The following is a 20,169-nucleotide window of genomic DNA, read 5'->3' as shown; positions in this document are numbered from 1 at the left end:
TGCTTTTTGTTCTGCTCCATAAATTGTTTAAATATAATTTTATGGACTGGTTGGGATGATAACCATGCTCTAAACTATGGGATTTTCCCCCAATGGATAAAAACACTGAATTTTTAAACATTAAGCTAACCTAAGGATCAGAAAGTCAAATAAAATTCACACAAATAAGAGCTTTTACCCAGTATCAAGCATTACAGAGAATTCCAAAGGCACAGGCAACCCAGGGACTCAGGAAAACATCTGTAACAATAATGGTGGCTACTCAGGTCCTTTCTTCCAACATTGGATCCATGTTCTCTGGCCCAGAACTATAGATGGGACCACCAAGAGAGGTTTTGTGGGTTTACCTCACACAGAAGAGGAGAATTTAGTGTATAATCCATCCTTTTTTCATACCCAAGTTTATGTGACATTTTCTATTGTCACATCTTAAAAAATCCACAGATTCTGAGTTTATTTACTATGAGCTACTCTTAGTCAGGGATATTTTATTAAGAACATTTTATAGATAATGACCTTCTTCATGGAAACTATCATTAGTCTATTTATCCAAAGATCTAGTTTTGTTGACAAGGAGATTGGAAGGGACAATTGGTCTTCTGAGTTTTCCCCGGGGCCGTTATTCAGTAGCTGGAAGAACAATAAATCACAGGTCAGCTGTTTCTGTCCAACCATCAGCTTCTAAACAAAACTGTGGAAAATATGTTAGTAGTTTGAATGCTGTGTATTAAATTAAAAAAAAAAATCAGTGTTGTAACTTCATAAAAATCTTAAATATATAAATGCAGTTTTTATTTTCTTTGGGAACAATATTCTGGAAGAATGTTGGAGTTAAATATTCAGTTTGCTAATCCTTGAATGGTCATTCCAGTGTTCAGAGAGCAAAGGAATAGCTGAATCATTACAGCAGAAGCTCTCAAATCGATCTAGAAGCTGTGGAGAGTTCCTGCAGTTGGGAAGTTACATCCAAACCCATGAAACTAAGAAATGAGCTTCTTGCCTATGTGTTTCATTGTGTAAATATGATCCCGCTTTCAGTTTTCACTGGTATATTCTACATGGACATGCACACAATAATACAAACTCTCAGCTCAAAAGGTATGTGTGATATTTTTAAACAAAGTATAGCAGTGAATCCTTAACCACTGCTAATTGAGTAAGAACTGCCATGTCTGACTCAAGCTGAAAATGGCTCTTTTAGTACAAAAATGCAAGGGCCTATAAACTTCCTCTCCTGGATAGCAGAGTCAGGTAAAAGATTAAAACTACATCTGGCACTGACCAGGAGAGCAGTTTCTACATGGAAGAAACAAACCATTTACGGTTGATAGACCTTCGCATTACCCATGGAAATGAGAGTAATGCAAGTTAAGGTTCTGCTTTGTGCAACTGAAAAGAGAGAGACAAAGGATACACATTGATTCATATAAAGACTTAGATATTGTGACACATGACTGAAAAGGATACAAACAGTGAACAAGTTTATAATGAAGAAGAAAAGGATCAGAACTAAGACAGTCTTTTTTTTTTTGTTTTTTTGCCATGAGAAATATAGTTTTGTAAAACATTCCCAAGTACCTCCATGGATACGTGTGCACAGATTTATGCTTACCGTAATAAGCCAAATATCATGTATTTTGTCATCTGGTCTTTGTCACTTCTAGTTAATTATTTTAATTACATTCATAAAGCCCCCAGTCATAGGACTCTTCAGATGTTATTTAAAAAGATACCTGGATGGAGGCAGGTCAATGGACACAGGAACCAAAGGAAAGAACACCCAGTAGACAAAGTTGGAACAATTTAAGCAACAAAATAAATAACATAGTATTACTATAAATTTTAAAATAAACATACATGATTCCCTACTGATATAAACAAATAATTGAATAAATACATAAATGAAGAAGACACAAAATTCCCATACTTCCCCGTGAGTGTGGGTTATGTTTATGGAAAGGGAGGAAAAAGGAATTTTACAGTGGAGAAACCCATCAACCCCACCCCAGCCAGGCGATCAGCACCATTAGTGATACATCATGTTGATAACATATACCCCTGATATGATGTACTGTGACTGGCATGTCACCTCTCTGATATTTCTACCCAAAGCCCATAACTGCAATTTAAGCATGAGAAAAACATTAGATAAACCCAGATTGAGGGACAGTCTACAAAACTCATGACTAATACTCAAAAACTGTCAGAGTTATCAAAAACAAAGAAATTCTGTGAAATTGTCAAATACAAGAGAGGCTAGGAAGACGTGACAACTAAATGGAACGTCATGTCCTTAATGGAATGCTGGAAAAGACAAAGGACATTAGGTACAAACTAGTAAAATACAAATAAATGTGAAATTTAGTTAATCGTAATGTATCAATGCAACAATTGTGGCAAATATACCATAGTAATGTAAGATGTTAACAACGGGAAACTGTGAGTGAGGTGTACAGGGCCACAGTATACTACTTTGCAAATTTTCTGTACAAATAAAAAACTGTATTTTGGAATTTTAAAAAGCACACACATGCAAGATAACTGGAATGTAGAGCCCCAATTAACAATAATGGCTAAGATATTCATGTTTTGATTAAACAATCTTCAGAAAAAAACAGCCCTTAAAGATTACCTTCTTACCAAAATTTGATCTTCTCTGTGCATACTTTGCCTTGCACTGATCTACACTGTTTTTTTTTTTTTTAACTATCTACTTCCACTCTCAAAATAAAAGCAATCTCTCAGTATGTTGGCCCCTAGGAAAGAGGCAGTTTTTACATGAAACAAACAAAATGAAAAAGAATTGGACAGATGTGCCCAAAGAAATTGACCTCCAATATTATGAATTTTCATTATCCTCTACGCATCTCATTAAATTTCATCAGAGAATGCAACCCAGTCTTAACATGTTGTGAAGTCTATCCCCAAACTCAAAATTCATGAACATAGAATTCCTTGGCTAAGTTCCTAATCACATTTGAGGCCAGAGTTATTTGTTTCCTCTGTGTAGTCTTATACCACAAGCAAATTTCAGTTTCAAAATTTAATAATTTTTAGTATTTCACTAATGGCCATTTTTCACAGGTAAACATTAGCTACAATTTCCTGAGTGTTATTATGTATGTGTAGAAATTTAAAAAGGCTACACTGAGTAAGAGAGAGAGGGAAAGATCCAATAAGCTTGCTCTCCAGCTAAGTAGTATACTTCAAAAAAGTGCCCTCACAGGGACCTCAATTCAAATGCATGCCTCAGCAAAATTATAACTATTTTTATGACACTTTCCCTCAGGGTCTTTCCACTATTAGTTGGAATTAAAAGGCTAATCTGAAAAGGACAGCTAAAATAAGAGAGTTTGATCCCACATGTTCCTTTTCCAGTCATCCAAAAACAGTTTTTCTTTCCCTGAGAGTGTATCGGGGTAGGAGCAGGGAAAGAGACTATCAAGAAAAGTGCTCATATCAAACATATATAGGGTTTTGTGTAATAATTCTGAACTTCTGTCATTGCATTTACACCATGTGGCACTACTGGTGTGTTACCACAACCACTTTGCAGGGTAACTCCATAGGACAATTGTCACAGTAAAGTGAATAGATTTTCACTACAATTTTAACAGTTTCAATACAAAAATAATTTACAGATTAAATAGTGGGAAACAATACACTTCTCATAGCACAATTTCAGTTCTCATAGTAATTGAATAATTAACAGTACTTCAAAAGTTTGACCATTCTTTCCTACCCAAAGTCCTCTGTTCCCTAAATAACTACTATTATTTATGGAGCACCAAGCATCTGCTGTGCCATTTTGGTTGTTGTTCCTTTGAGCTTACATCAATATTAGTTTGAATTCTGAATCTTTGCAAGAATTCTTCCTACCCACTTGCCCATCTTCTGAAGATTTGTTCATAATAACAGCAAAATAAATTTACTTATTTATACTACAATATACTGAAAGTGAAGGCAAGAATGGTAGTGCCATTTTCAACCCCTCCAGTTATGGAGAACATTACCTTTGATCAATGAATGGACATGTGGGCAGATTGAAGATGCTGTGTCTGTTCATATTAACTAATAATGAAGTTTAATATTATTCTTACATTATAAGTAACATATGAGCACAAATAGAAGATTTAATATTCTCATTTCACACTTAATTGGCTCATTTGTGCATCCCCTGGAATGCTCCCTTCTTTGGGAACTTTTATTTAAGTGAGTTTCAGATAAGTTGAGTAATGAAGTATAAATATATTTAAACTAACATCGGGTGAAAAGGCTTTTGTGAACTTGTCTTGGAACTTAACACTAATTTGTAATAATTATAGCTATTATAATACTGATGATGATGAATTTAAAATGCTTATAAATTTACATACCTGATTTTTTAAAAATATCTAATTTGCATGGCTGGAGAATCCCTGTCGCTGTTATCCTGTACCCTTCCTCCATCACATTTAGTCACTAAATCCTTCTCATTTTCTCAAACTGTCCAAGTAACCACAATGGCTCTCATTCCTACACAAGAGTCTTGCCATTAACAGTTCAGGAAAAGTTTCTTTCTTCCCCACCAGTCGAACGTGATGGCAATCTAAGATGCTATCTCAGTGCTGTTCCCCCAAAGAATCTTTGAACATTTACCAAAACTGGCAGGTCCATCTTCCTCAAAACTCCAGAAAACAGTTAAAAGACTGAAAGTAAGCACTGACAGAAAAGTGAGGGGTAAAAAAGACATAATACCTACAAAAAGTAAATAGCAAAATGTCAGAAGAAAGTCCTGTATTATCAGTAGTTACTTTAAATATGAATGGATTAAATTTTCCAGTCAAAAGGCAGAGATTGGCAGGATGGATTAAAAAAGCATACTCCATGACCTAATTGTTAGCTGTTTTCAAGAGACCTATCTTAAATTCAAAGGCACAAGTAATATGACTGTGAAAAGATGGAGGAAATACTTATATATATATGTATATCTGTATATACTTTTTTGAAGCATAGTACTTAGCTGGAGAGCAAGCATATTGGATCCTTCCCTCTTTCTCTCTTACTCAGTGTAGCTTTTCTTGACTTTTACACATACATAATAACACTCAGGAAATTGTAGCTAATGTCTACCTGTGAAAAATGGCCATTAGGAAAAATGGCCATATTAATATATATATTAAGAGACCAAAAGACAGCTGAGGTAGCTATACTAATATCAATAAAGGAAGGAAAAAGAAGGTAACTATATACTGATAAAGGGCATAATTCAACAAGAAGATGTAAGAATATATATATATATATATATATATATATATATATATATATGAAGAACCCCAAAACATACGAATCAAATATTGACATATTTAAAAGACGGAGTACATGGAAATACATTATTCTGCATTAATACTGGAAGATCTCAATATACCACTTCCAATGATGGTTAGAATATCTAGATCAATAAGTAAATGGAAGACATGAATGATACTATAAACCAACTAGACCTTACAGACATATATAGTACATTTCACTGAAGAGCATCATAATACATATTCTTCTCTATTGCACATGAATCATTCTCCAGGATAGACCCTATGTTAGATGAGAAAGCAAGTCTCATTATGTTTAAAAATACAGAAATCATGCAATATATCTTCTCTGACCATAATGGAATAAAGCTGGAAATCAGTAACAGAGGTGTTCTGGTTTGCTAATGCTGCCGTTAAGCAAAATACCAGAAATGGATTGGCTTTTATAAAGGGGTTTATTTGGTTACAAACTTACATTCTTAAATAAGGCCATAAAGTGTCCAAGGTAAACACATCAACAATTGGATATCTTCACTGGAGGATGGCCAATGGTGTCCAGAATACCTCTGCTAGCTGGGAAGGCACGTGGATGGCGTCTGCTCTGGAGTTCTGGTTTCAAAATGGCTTTCTCCCAGGACATTCCTCTCTAGGCCACAGCTCCTCCTCAAAATGTCACTCTCAGTTGCTCTTGGGGCATTTGTCCTCTCTTAGCTTCTCTGGAGCAAGAGTCTGCTTTCAACAGCCATCTTCAAGCTGTCTTTCATCTGCAGCTCCTCTCTGCTCCTGTGCATTCTTCAAAGTGTCCCTCTTGGCTGTAGCAAGCTCACTCCTTCTGTCTGAGCTTATATAGTGCTCTAGTAAATTAATCAAGGCCCATGCTGAATGGGTGGGGCCATGCCTCCATGGAAACTCTCTAATCAGAGTTATCACCCACAGTTGGGTGGGTCTCATCTCCATGGAAACATTCAAAGAATTACAATATAATCAACACTAATACATCTGCCCACACAAGATTAAATCAAAGATAATGGCGTTTTGGGGGACATAATACATACAAACTGGCACAAGAGGGAAACATGGAAAATTTACAAATTTGAGGAATTAACACAATGCAATCTGAAACAACCATTCAGTCAGAGAAGAAATCACACGGGAAATTAGAAAATATCTTGAGACATATGAAAACAGAACAAATGAAAACTTATGGGATGCAACAAAAGCAGTGCTGAGAGGGAAATTTATAGCTCTAAATAATTACATTAAAAAAAGAAGAAAGTTCTCGTAGCAGACAGCTAACCTCACAACTGGGGGATCTATAAAAAGAAGAGCAAACTAAACCCAGGTGAGCAGACAGAAGGAAATAACAAAAAGTACAGCAGAGATAAATGAAATAGAGAATAGAAAAACAATAGAGGGAATCAATGAAATTGGTTCTTAAAAAAAATCAGTGAAACTGACAAATTTTTAATGACACTAACACAAAAAAAAGAAGAGGATGCATAGAAATTAAAGATGGGACATAACTGTCAACCCCAAAATAATAAAAAAGATTGTAAGAGGGTACAAGAGTAACCATCTGCCAACAAACTAGATAAATTAAATGAAATGGACTAACTCCTAGAAATACACAGACTAACTACAATGACTCAAGAAGAAATAGAAGAGTGATGTTATCAACATGGTGATGTAAGCTATCCCCTGGAAAAGTCTTCCCTCAGAATCAACTAATAAAAGGACATGTCCCACTTCCTTAGATCTCTGGAGTACAAAGGAGATTGTAGAGGGATTTCACAAAGGCTGGATTGGAGGAAAAGAAAAACACCCAAATCAATTGGTAAATGTGTGTCCCATACCAATCAGCCCAGGCCCCTGCCCCCCACTTGGTCCTGTGCAGCTTGGGAGTTGCCCAGAGGCAACACAGCCTTGGTCCCTCCTGCCAGGGATACAGACCATAGAGCCACTTACAGCTGCAGGTCAGAACCCCACAAATACCCAGACACAGGGACACAGTTTACAGAGACCCAGGACAGACCACAAGCAGCTGAGGAGTGTTATATACAAAAGCACCCACAGGAATAAAAGAGATTGTGGCAAAAATGTTGGCAATAGGTGCACACACTCAATCTAGTCTCTGTTAAGCACCTAAACACAAAATGGACCTTTCTGGATTGACCCTTAGCTTCCTGGTGTGGAATACCCTAACATAAAACAAAAGTGGGAGGGGGTTACTGAACATCTGTAAGACAAGACACATCCCAGAACTGAAAAGTATAATGAAAATGGGACCCTGGGTGAGGGAGAGAATTTAAACAAATTGTAGAAACTGGAGGGAAAATTCTGCACAAAAACAGAACAGATCAAGATACCTGGAGAAGGAAAAGAGGACAGGAGGAATTCTTCTAGAGATGAAAAAATTACATGCAAATACTGCAATCTTCAAAATTGTACTCCATATTGAGAGAAAGAATCACATAAAGAAGAACTGAGAAAATATGAACAGTTAAACGCATGCTACTCTAAAGGTCCAGAATAAGTTGAACCAAGTGTCAAAGAAGAGTCTTGACACAAAGCCAATAAACAATAAAACCTTAGGCAAGAGGAAGAAACTGACCTTCAGAGTTAAGGTATTGAAATAATCAGATGCCCAGATATCAGCAAAGTTACAAGCCATACTAAGAAACAGAAAGATATGGTCCAGTCAAGGGAACAAATTAAAAATTCAGAGGAGACACAGCATTTGGAACAACTAATCAAAGAAGTTCAAGCAAATTTCCTAAATCATTTCAAGGAGATGAAGGAAAATATGAATAGAAATAAACTAATGGTGAGTACAGAGCTAAAGGATATTACTAAGAAGACAATATGTGAGCATAAAGAAAAATTCAAAAGTTTAAAAAGTACCATATGGAAAGTGTACCCAATTTGAGGCTCGTACCTTAAATCTATGGCTTGGATTCCATCCCCTCCTACCCCTTGGGATTTTATTTTTATCAATAATCTTACCCTTCTTCTCTTTTACCACAGAAAATAAACAGAACAATTGTTTATCTCATCAAAAATGAAAGTAAAAAGCAAGACTACCTTACCAGCTTGGGGGCTTTACCTATAGGCAAAGAAACCCATTCAGAATAACTTATGGAAAAAAAAATGATATTCATTATGTTGTTTGATTTCTCTGTAGCAGTTGACATTTTCTCCATCCTGAGGCCTTCCTGTTCTTTGATTTCTGTGACATTATTTTCTCCATTAATAACAATAATAAAAAAGTTGACATATGAAAATAAAATAAAATAAAACAAAATAAAAAGAACCATAACAGAAATCATGTGGGTGAAGAGAACAATAATGGAGATGAAAAATGCACTAGAGGTATATAGCAGTAGATTTGAATAGGCAGAAGAAAGAATAAGTGAACTACAAGAAAGGACAATCAAAATCATATAGTTGGAAGAACAGAGATAAAATAGAAAAAATTGAACAGTGTTTCAGGGACTTCAGTGACGTCACGAAGCATACAAACATAATGCATCATGGGTGATCCAGAAGGAGAAGAAAAAGGAAAAGGGTCAAAAAAAAATATTTGAGTAAATAATACCCCAAAATTTACCAATTCTCATGAAAGACATAAGTGCTCATGTCCAAGAAACTCGTGTACTCCCAAAACAATATTGCTAGTAGACCTTGCTGAGACATATTCTAATCAGAATGTCAAATGTCAAAGATAATGAGAGAATTCTGAAAGCAGCAAGAGAAAAGAGATTCATCACGTAAGAGGGCTTCTCAGTAAGACCACATAATAATTTCTCATCAGAAACCATGGAGGTGAGTAACCAGTGGTATGATATATTTAAGACACAGAAAGAGAAAAACTGCCAACCCGAAATTTTTACCCAGCAAAACTGTTCTTTAAAAATGAGGGAGAGTTTAAAATATTCACAGATAAACAGAAACTGAAACAGTATGTCAATGAAAGACCTGCCCTACAAGAGTTACTAAAGGGAGTTCTGCATATTGAAAGGAAAAGACAGGAGAGGTAACGTGGGACAAAAACAATATAAAAAGGGGGAAACAGAGGGCTATGGAAGCAGAAGACACACATGCTATTGAAATTAGGTTGGTATTTTTTCAAATTATTAGTTTGATGTAGGTTTTGCAATACAAACCCCAGGGTAACCACAAAGAAAGTATTTAAAAATATATATAGAGAGGAGCTAAGATGGCAGCATAGAGAGGAGTGGAAGCTAGTTAGTTCCCCTAGAACAACTAACAAACAGCAGGAACAACTAGTAAATAACCTGGAATGACTGCAGGGAGACAAACGTGACTGTCCACTCATCATACACTTGAATTGGGAGGAATGCCTGAGATTACAGCATAAAATCTGTAAGTAAAAGCTGCAAACCTGAGCTGAAAGCCTCTCCCTCACAAAAGCCCTGTGGAGCTAGAGAGCAGCACTCTCTGAACAAGCAAATATACCTCAGCCCAGCTATAACTGGGGTTTTAATGTTAACTGTTCAATGCGGACTGCAAATCCTCAAGAAACAGACAGAGGCTTTTGGTGATCACTGACCTTTTAGCATCAGGGAATGTATGTGTCTCAGGACAGGGAGCCCAAAGGATCGGGTGCTATCTCTGGCTGATGGGTGAATCTGGGGGCCATAAACTCACCCTGAAGAGGGAGTTTTCTGTCCCTTTCTCCCTCTCTCAACCTGGGCTGCTCAGTGGAGAAACCATTTTTGGCTTGCAGGGCTCTGCAGTAAAGAAAGCCTCAGTCATCTTAAACTTGCAGCACTCTGACCCAGGCAAGGGTGGAGATAGCAGAGTCAGAGAAAAAAAGAATCTATTTATATGCAAATGACCTCTCTCTAGGGGCATATCTTCCCAAGAGGAAAGAGGTGGGGCCCAGCTCTACTACCCACCTTCCATTCAGAACCAGACCCCAGAGCCTGGGGGAAAACAGCCCCTGGCCACACCTCTTACACCAGCCTGGAGTGACAGGCTGACAGGCACCACCTGCTGAGCAAAAAAGCACAGGGTGTGTCAATCCTCTAAGGCACAGTATCAGGGAAACTGGATACTGAATATTTCCTTCTTCTGGGACCTGAGCCTGTTCTCATCTGGGAAAACCTGATTGTGGTGGTCAAGGAACTCAGATGCCTAGACAACAGAAAACTACAACCTACACTAAGAAAAATGAAATTATGGCACAGTCAAAGGAACAGACTTACACTTCAGCTGAGATACAGGAATTTAAACAACTAACGCTAAATCAATTGAAAAAATTCAGAGAAGATATGGCAAAAGAGATAAAGGCTATAAAGAAAACACCGGGCATACATAAGGCAGAAATCGAAAGTTCAAAAAAACAACTGGCAGAATCTATGGAAATGAAAGGCACAACACAAGAGACAAAAGACACAATGGAAACATACAACAGCAGATCTCAAGAGGCAGAAGAAAATACTCAGGGACTGGAGAACCAAACACCTGAAAGCCTACACACAAAAGAACAGATAGAGAAACGAATGGAAAAATATAAGCTATGTCTCTGGGAACTTAAGGACAAAATGAAATACAAGAATGTACATATCATTGGTGTCTCAGAAGAAGAAGAGAATGGAAAAGGGGCAGAAACAATAATAGAGGAAATAATCAATGAAAATTTCCCATCTCTTATGAAATATATAAAATTACAGATCCAAGAATTGCAGCATACTCCAAACAGAATAGATCTGAATAGGCCTATGCCAAGACACTTAATAATCAGATTATCAAACGTCAAAGATAAAAAGAAAATCCTGAAAGCAGCAAGAGAAAAGTGATCCATCACATACAAAGGAAGCTTAATAAAACTATGTGTGGACTTCTCAGCAGAAACCATGGAGGCAAGAAGGAAGTGGTGTGATATATTTAAGATACTGAAAGAGAAAAACTGCCAACCAAGAATCCTATATCTAGCAAAACAGTCCTTCAAATATGAGAGAGAGTTCAAAATATTCTCTGACAAACAGACAATGACAGAGTTTGTGAACAAGATACCTGCCCTACAGGAAATACTAAAGGGAGCACTACAGACTGATAGGAAAAGAAGGAGTGAGAGATTTGGAACACAATTTTGGGTGATGGTAGCACAGCAATGTAAGTACACTGAACAAACATAACTATGAATATAGTTGAAAGAGGAGGGTTAGGACCATGTGGGGCATCAGAAGAAAAGAGGAAAGACTGGGACTGTATAACTCAGTAAAACCCAGAGTGTTCAACAATTGTGATAAAATGTACAAATATGTTTTTACATGAGGGAGAACAAAAGAATGTCAACCTTGCAAGGTTAAAAATAGAGAGGTATTGGGGAAAAATACAATCAACATAAGCTAGAGACTATAATTAACAGAATCATTGTATTATGCTTCCTTTAATATAACAAAGGCAATATACCAAGGTAAATGCACATAAGAGGGGGGCATAGGGAAGGGGTGTGAGACTGTTCGCATTGGTGGTGGTGTCTGACTCTTTATTCTACTTTGATCTAAGGTTATCTTTCCTTTTGCTGCTTCCTAGCTGTCATGTTTTTTTTTCTCTTTCTTTTTTTCTTTTTCTTTTGCCTCCCTACCTTCTTTGACTCTTCCTCCTGCTTTGTGAAAGAAATGTAGATGTCCTTATATAGATAGTGCTGAGGGCGGTGAACACATAAATATGTGACTATACAGGGATCCATCAATTGTTTACTTAGGATGGAATGTATGGTGTGTGAACAAAACCATCTAAAAAAAAATATGGATTGATGATGAAAATTTGAGTGCAGAATACTGAGTTAAATAAGCCAGACACAAAAGAACAAGTATTGCAGGGTCTCACTGACAGGAACTAATTATAATATGTAAACTCATAGACATGAAATATAAGTTACCAAGATATAGAATGAGGCTAAAGAATAGGGAGTGATAGCTTAGTATGAGCAGAATGTTCAACTAGGATGAACTTAAATGTTTGGAAATGAACAGAAGTGATGGTAGCACATTGTGAGAATAACTAAAAGTGATGAATCGTTCACGAATGTGGTGGAAAGGGGAAGTTCAGAGTCATGTAAGTTACCAGAAGGAAAGTTGGAGATTAAAAGATGGGAATGTATAAAACAGTTAACCTTGTGGTGGGCAATGTCCGAGATTAACTGTACAAATATTAGAAATCTCTTTCATGAACCAGAACAAATGCATGACACTACAACTAGAAGTTAATAATAGAGGGGCATATAGGGAAAAAATATATAGCTATTGCAAACTATATACTACAGTTACTGGTATTTCAATGTTCTTTCAAAAACAGTGACAATGTACTATACCAATACTACAAGTCAACAATGGAGGGGGGGTGGTTAGGAATGTGGGAAGATTTGAGTTTCCTTCTCTTTTTTTTTTTCTTCTTTGTCTTTATTTCTTTTCTAGAGTAAAGAAAATGTTCTAAAAATTGAACAAAATTAATTGTGGTGATGGATGCACAGCTGTTTGATGGTACCAGGGGCAATTGATTGTACAGTTTGGATCTTTCGATAATTGTATGGAATGTGAACAATCTCAATAAAAAAAGTAACTAAAGTATATATATATATACACAGAAGCAGAAATGACAAAGGGATCAGATAAACCATACAGGACAAGAGGTTTCAACAAAGGAAAAGAGAGAGAAAGAAAACATATGACATAAAAACCAAAGCACAAAATGGGTGAAGTAAGTACTTCCCTTACCGTAATAGCACTGAATGTTAATGGATTAAATTCCCCCAATCAAAAGACACAGATTGGCAGATTGGATAAAAAAGTATAATCCAACTATAAATTGTTTGCAAGTGACTTACCTCTGATCTAGAGACACAAATAAGTCTAAAGTGAAATGATGGAAAAAGAAAACTCATGGAAATAATAATAAAAAAGAGCTGGGGTAGCTATACTAGCATCAGAAAATATAGGCTTTAAGTCAAAAGCTGGTATAAGAGACAAAGAAGGACACTATATTAATAAAAAGGGCAATCCACAAAGAAGAAATAACAATCATAAATATTTATTCCTCTATCCACAGTGCCCCAAAATACATGAGGCATACACTGGAAAAACTGAAGGGAGAAACACACATCTCTACAATAATTGTTGGAGACTTCAATACACCACTCTTATCAATAGACAGAAGATTTAGACAGAAGATCAGTAAGTAAACAGAGAACTTGAATAATATGTTAAATGAACTAGACCTAATAGACTTACACAGAACATTGTACCCCGAAATAGCAGGATATACATTCTTCTCATGTGCACATGGATCATTCTCCAGGATAGGCCACATGTTGGGTCACAAAACAAGTCTCAATAGATTTTAAAAGATTGAAATTATGCAAAGCATCTTTTGCCAATTTGATGTATTGTTATTTAACGCAATCTTGTGGAGGCAGATGTTATTAGTGTTGATTAAGTTGGAATCCTTTGATTAAATTATTTCCATGGAGATATGGGCCCTAACCCATTCAGGGTGAGTCTTGATTTAATCACTAGAGTCCTATAAAAGAACTCTCAAACAGAAGGACTTCAGAGCAGCTAAGAGGGACATTTTGGAGATGGCCACTGAAAGCAGACTTTTGTTGACACTTTGGGGATGCTAGCCCAGTGTTTGTTCTGGAGAAGCTAAGAGAGAACAAAATGCCCCAAGACCAACATTTTGAAGAAATCACAGGAGCTGAGAGAAGAGCTAAAACACAACGTGGGATCAGCAGATGCCAGTCATATGCCTTCCCAGCTGACAGGTTTTCCAGACACCAATGGCCTTCCTTCGGTGAGGGTATCTTGTGTTGATGCCTTAATTTGGACACTTTCATGGCCTTCAGACTGTAAATTTGTAACCAAATAAACTGTCTTTATAAAAGCCAATCCATTTCTGGTATTTTGCATAACAGCAATGTTAGTAAACAGGAACACATCTTCTCCAGCCACAATATAATGAAGTTGGAAATCAATAGTAGATGAAGGACTGGAAAATTCACAAATATAGAGAGATTAAATAGCACACTTTTAAACAATCAGTGGGTCAAAGAACTAATTGCAATGAGCAAACTTATCAAGTTAAAATCTAGAGTATACATTATCTGGAGATAGAAGGAAGGTAGAGAATGGGGAGCCAATGCTAAATTTGTGCAGAATTTTTAGTAAGGCTGATTTTAAATGTTTGGAAATGGATAGAGGTGATGATAGCACATTATTTTGAGTGCAATTAACAGCACTGAATTATGGGCATGATTGTGGTTTGAAGGGGATGTTGATAGGCATGTATATCACTAGAAGGAAAGCTAGAGGATAAAACAAGGGACTGTGTAACAGTGAACCCTATCGTTGATGTTAACTGTAGTTAATAGTAAATATATAAGAATGTTCTTCCATGAACTAGAAAAAATGTACATCACTATTACAAGGTGTTAATAATAGGACAATATAAGGGGAAAATACCGCTAATGAAAACTATCGACTACAGTTAACAGTAACATTGCAATATTCTTTCATCAATTGTAACAAAGGTACCATACCAATGCTAAATATCAATATGGGGAGGAAAAAGGGGTATGGGATTTTTCTTTTTGGAGCAATGAAAATGTACTAAAACTGACTGTGGTGACTAATGACTGTATAATTTGGGTTGGTTGTATGGTATGTGAATAAAACTTTTTTTTTTTTAAAAAAAAGAATCAATCATGGCAAAAAAAAAAAAAAAAAAAAAAAAAAAAAATGTGGATGGAAGGGTAAGTTGTCCCAAATAGCCAAAACCATCTTGAAAAAGAAGAATGAAGTGGGAGGACTCACACTTCCCAATCTTAAAGTTTATTACAAAGCCACAGTAGTCAAAACAGCGTGGTAATGGAACAAGAACAGACATAGAGAGTTCAGAAATAAACCCTCATGTCTACGGCCAAATGATTTTTGACAAGTGTTCTAAATCCACTCAATATGGAAAGAATACCTTTTCAACAAATTGTGCTGGGAAAACTGGATATCTGTATGCAAAATAATGAAAGTGATCCCCTCCTTCACACCAAATAGAAAAATCAACTCAAAATGGATCAGAAACCTAAATATAAGAAACAAAACTGTAAAACACTTAGAAGAGAACAGGGAAGCACTCTAAGACTTTGTATTAGGCCATGGTTTCTTAGATTTATACTGAACACATGAGTATCAACAACAACAACAAAAAAATAGAAAAATGGGACTTCATCAAAATAAAAACTTTAGTGCATCAAAGGAGTTCATCATGAAAGTAAAAGGACAGCCTACAGAATTTCAGAAAATACTTGGAAAACACAAATCTGATAAGGGTTTAATATCCAAAATATATAAAGAAATCCTGCAACTGAACAACAAAAGACAAACAAGCCAACTTAAAAAAATAGGCAAAAGCCTTTACTAGACATTTCTTCAAAGAAGACATAAAATAGCAGGAAAGCAAATGATATGATGTGTCATGCAGTTAGCCATTATGGAAATGCAAATCAAAACCACAATGAGATACCATTTCACACCCACAGAATGGCTGCTATTAAAAAAAAAAAACAAACAGAAAATAATATTTATTGGTGAAGATGAGGAAAAATAGGAACACTCACTCATTCATTGTTGGTGCGAAAGTAAAATGGTACAGCCACTGTGGAAAACAGTTTGGTAGTTCCTTAAAAAGCTAAGTGAGGAATTACCATACCACTACTAGGTATATACCCAAAAGAATTGAAAGCAGGGACTTGGAGAAATATTTGCACACTGATGGTCATAGCAGCATTATTCACAATTGTCAAAATATGGAAGCAATCCAAGTGCCCATCAACTGATAAATGGATAAACAAAATGTGGCATATACATACAATGAAATATTATTCAACCGTAAAAAGAAATGAAGCTCTGATACATGTGGCAACATGGATGAAACCTGAAGAGGTCATGTGGAGTGAAATAAGACAGTCACAAAAGGACAAATATTGTATGAGCTTACTGATATAAAATAATTAGAAATAAAATTCATAGAGTTAGTAATTAGAATACAGATTACCAGGGACAGGGATGAGGGTAGGAAATGTGTGTTAATGCTTAATTTATGCTGAATTTTTGTTTGGAGTGATGGACAAGTTTTTGAAATGGATGATGGTGATGTGAATATAATTAATAGCACTGAATTATATATTTGAATGTGATTAAAAGGGGGAGTTTTAGGTTGTATACATGTTACTAGAATAAAAATTAAAAAAAAAAATAACACAGGACTGTATAACATAAACAGTAAACCCTAATGTAAATCATGGAGTATAGTTCATAATACAATTATAATGATATTCTTTCATCAAATGTAACAAAGTCAACAAGGTGTTAATAATGCAAGGCATTAATAATGGGAGGGGGCAGTAAGATGAGAACTCTATTTTCTGCATGATTTTTCTGTAAACTTACAACTTCTCTAATTCAGAAACATACATAAAATGAAAAAATAAGAAAATTAAAATGATATAATAAGGAGGAAAAAAAAGTTTCTTTCTACTGGTTAACTCTGAGGGCTCTATCTTTGAGCCATACCTCTCAAATCTGGATTCAGGACCTCCAAAAGCCCAAATATGGCTCCACATAACAACACTAAGATTACTTCAGCTTCACCAAATATAAACCTTCTTTTGTAGTTTGTATTATATTACAAATTAAAACATGAGCAAACAGGTGTTATATTACGTCATCTAAAATTCTCCTTTCAGCTCAAAATCAGGGGTCTGATGTAACATTTTTATAATAATAATACATAATATCCTTCAAATATAAAAGTCTAAAAGTCTTACCCCGTGGTTTTTACGAAATTGGGTTTTGAAATCAGACCTATGTGCATTCAAATGCCATTATCGCAAATGTACATGCTGCATTACCTTTATAAGTTATTTATGTCAATTTCGTCATCAGTAAAATTATGTAATGCAAGGAAAGCTGTTAGGATGACTAAGTAGGTAAGTATTCAAAAATATTATCTTTACTATAGAAGCAATCATAATTTTATCCTAATGATATTACAATTTGACATTTTACAAGCAATATTACCCTGTTTAAATAATATCCAAGGCCTTCATTTTCTAAAAGCCAAATGAATAAGCATTGATTACAAACATGTAAAGAGTTCTATCTCTATGCATGATGATATACAGGCAAATTTTAATTTTAAGAATGCTAATATATCATCAATTGTTTATAATCTAGCATTTGCTTGGAATTGGTTGTGATCTTTAGTTAATTATAAAATGACATGCGGACCATGAAATAGCTGGTGGTATTTTAGAGCAAACAAAATTAATTGATTCTTTCCATGATAATTTATTTTGTCTCATTTGCTTGGACAGATGCATTTAATATTATGAAATCAGTCAAAGAGATAAAATGTTCAGGAGACACACTGTATCCTAGTAATTGTCTTTCATCATGACTCTTGTCCTCCTCATAAAAAAATATATTATAGATTCACTGTGTCCTCCACTTAGAAGCAGGCCTTGGAAGCAGGAGGAAGCAGGCATTCCTGCTGGAGCAGGCCACCTGAGTCCGCAGGGATGAACCTCGAGTTGTTGGAGTCCTTTCTGCAGAACTATCCAGAGGAAGCTGATTGAGCTTTGGATTGTATCAGCGTGGCTCTGACTTGCACCTTTAATAATAGGTGGCACACATTGCTTGCAGTCGGCTGCAATGATGGCTGGATTTTTAGCTGGGATTTCTTGACAAGAAGTGTTGCTAAAATAATAAGTGCACACATCCATCCAGTCTGTTCTTTATGCTGGAGTCCAGATGGCAACAGGCTCGTGAGTGCTTCCACTGATAACATAGTTTCACAGTGGGATGTTCTTTCAGGCAACTGTGACCAGAGGTTTCAATTCCCTTCACCCGTCTTAAAAGTCCAGTATCATCCATGAAATCAGAAGAAGGAACTCATGTGTCCCATGAAATCTGCTCCTGTCATGTTGACCCTTTCAGATTCCAAGCTGGTTCTAGTTGTTCTGCTGGTAGACGATGACTCCAATTTGAACATGGTTGCATCTTTTGAATAGGCAAGGGGAATATATCTATACAGGAAATGCAAAAGGCAAGATTGGGTACTAAAAACAGATTCTCAGGAATCTTCCTTCAGAGTAACTACTGGAACCAGCAACGCCATGGCCATTAAGTCAATAGCATTTGCCCAGAAGGGAAGTTGCTTTTTAATTAACACAGCAAATAGAATAATCAGAGTTTATAGTGGCAGAGAAATTTAACCTGTGGAAGAGATGGAGAACATGAACCCATGCAAAAATTGCAGGACTTGGTGAATAGGACCCCGTGGAAGAAGTGCTGTTTCTCTGGGGATGGGGAATACACAGTGGCAGGTTCAGCCTGGCACATGCCCTGTGAAGAGCATTGGGAACCTGGTGAAGATCCTCCATGGCACTAGAGGAGAACTCCTCTTGGATGTAGCTAGGCATTCTGTTTGACCCATCATAGCATCCATTTCTAGTGTTGTGGTATCTATCTGGGCACAAAATCAAGTAGAAAATTGGAGTGCATTTGCACCAGACTTCAAAAGTTGAATGAAAATATGGAATATGAGGAAAGGGAATCTGAGTTTGATATTGAAGATGAAGATAAGAGTGAGCCTGAGCAGATGGGCTGATGCTGCAGAGGATGAGGAAGTGGATGTCACCAATGTGGTTCCTACTGCTGCCTTTTGTGGCAGTGATGAAGAGCTGGATGCTTCAAAATCTTTGTTATATTTACCCATTGCCCCTGAGGTACAAGACCCAGAAGAAAATCTTTATGGCCCCCCACCAGATACAGTCCACACCTCCTTGATGGATGAAAGGGCTAGTTCAGGAAAGAAGAGGCAGTCTTCAGCAGATGGGTCCCAGCTGCCTAAAAAAACCCAAAACAACCAATATGGAGCTTCAAGGAGTACCAAATGATGAAGTCCATCCACTACTGGGTGTGAAGGGGGCTGGCAAATCCAGGAAGAAGCAAGCTGGCCGGCCTAAAGGATCAAAAGGTAAAGGAAAAGATTCTCCATTTAAACAGAAACTCTAGAAAGAGGGCAGAGGTCTACATCTGGAAGGATCAGCAAAGGGTAAAGTGCAGGCAGAACTCAGCCAGCAGTTGACAGCAGGGGGAGTGATCTCAGAACTGTCAGGAAGACCCTGAAGCTCCTCATTCTCCCCCGTTTTGCCAGCATGTGGCCTCTGGACACTGTGGTCAGTCATTTGAGATTGACCTTAATTTAAAACAAAGGCCTCTGCCTCCCACCCAGGAGGTGGAAGGAGTAAATTTTATGTTTGAATGAAGTAGTGAATTATGGAAGAATTATGTCCTTTCCCTTTCAAACATAAGTCCAAACAGGCTCGCAGGAATGAGGATTTGTGAAGACCTCAAATAGGAGTTTTGACTCATTGAAACACTAATGTTTACTTATATTGCTGGAGAAAAGATACCTATGTTTTGCTTATCTAACCCAGCATCACTTAGACCTGTCATTTCCTATCCTGTTCACCTTTTGTCCTCAGTACATATCCTTGAGTGACTTGTTTTCATCTGCAATTTTGTTACCAGTATCCCGGTGAAACTTCTGTATATTCTATTCTTCCATTTTTAAACATACCCTCTCATTGATATTTCCTATATTTGCATGTTGTCTGCAAGGATGGGCAGTAAAACAAAGTGCTTGAAATTTTCAGAAAGGGAAGAAAAATAACATGGTCCTTCCTACTATACCATATTTTGCTCAAGAAGCTGGGTTGCAAGAGGTTCAGGGTCTTTTCTTGTTTTCCTTTCATTTCATGTTTCCCTCCAGTATTGGTTCACTCTCAGTCATG

The 20,169-nt window shown here is 36.5% G+C and overlaps 1 pseudogene; it reads left to right on the top strand.

Moving 5' to 3' along the window:
- Positions 1-17,889: 17,889 nt before the first annotated feature.
- Positions 17,890-19,501, top strand: LOC119530533 (annotated as a pseudogene).
- Positions 19,502-20,169: the final 668 nt, after the last annotated feature.

Source organism: Choloepus didactylus, chromosome 3, assembly GCF_015220235.1.
Source record: "Choloepus didactylus isolate mChoDid1 chromosome 3, mChoDid1.pri, whole genome shotgun sequence".
Classification (NCBI taxonomy): Eukaryota; Metazoa; Chordata; class Mammalia; order Pilosa; family Megalonychidae; genus Choloepus; species Choloepus didactylus.
The sequence above is the reverse complement of the archived record's forward strand: the minus strand, read 5'-3'. Positions and strand labels throughout refer to the sequence as shown.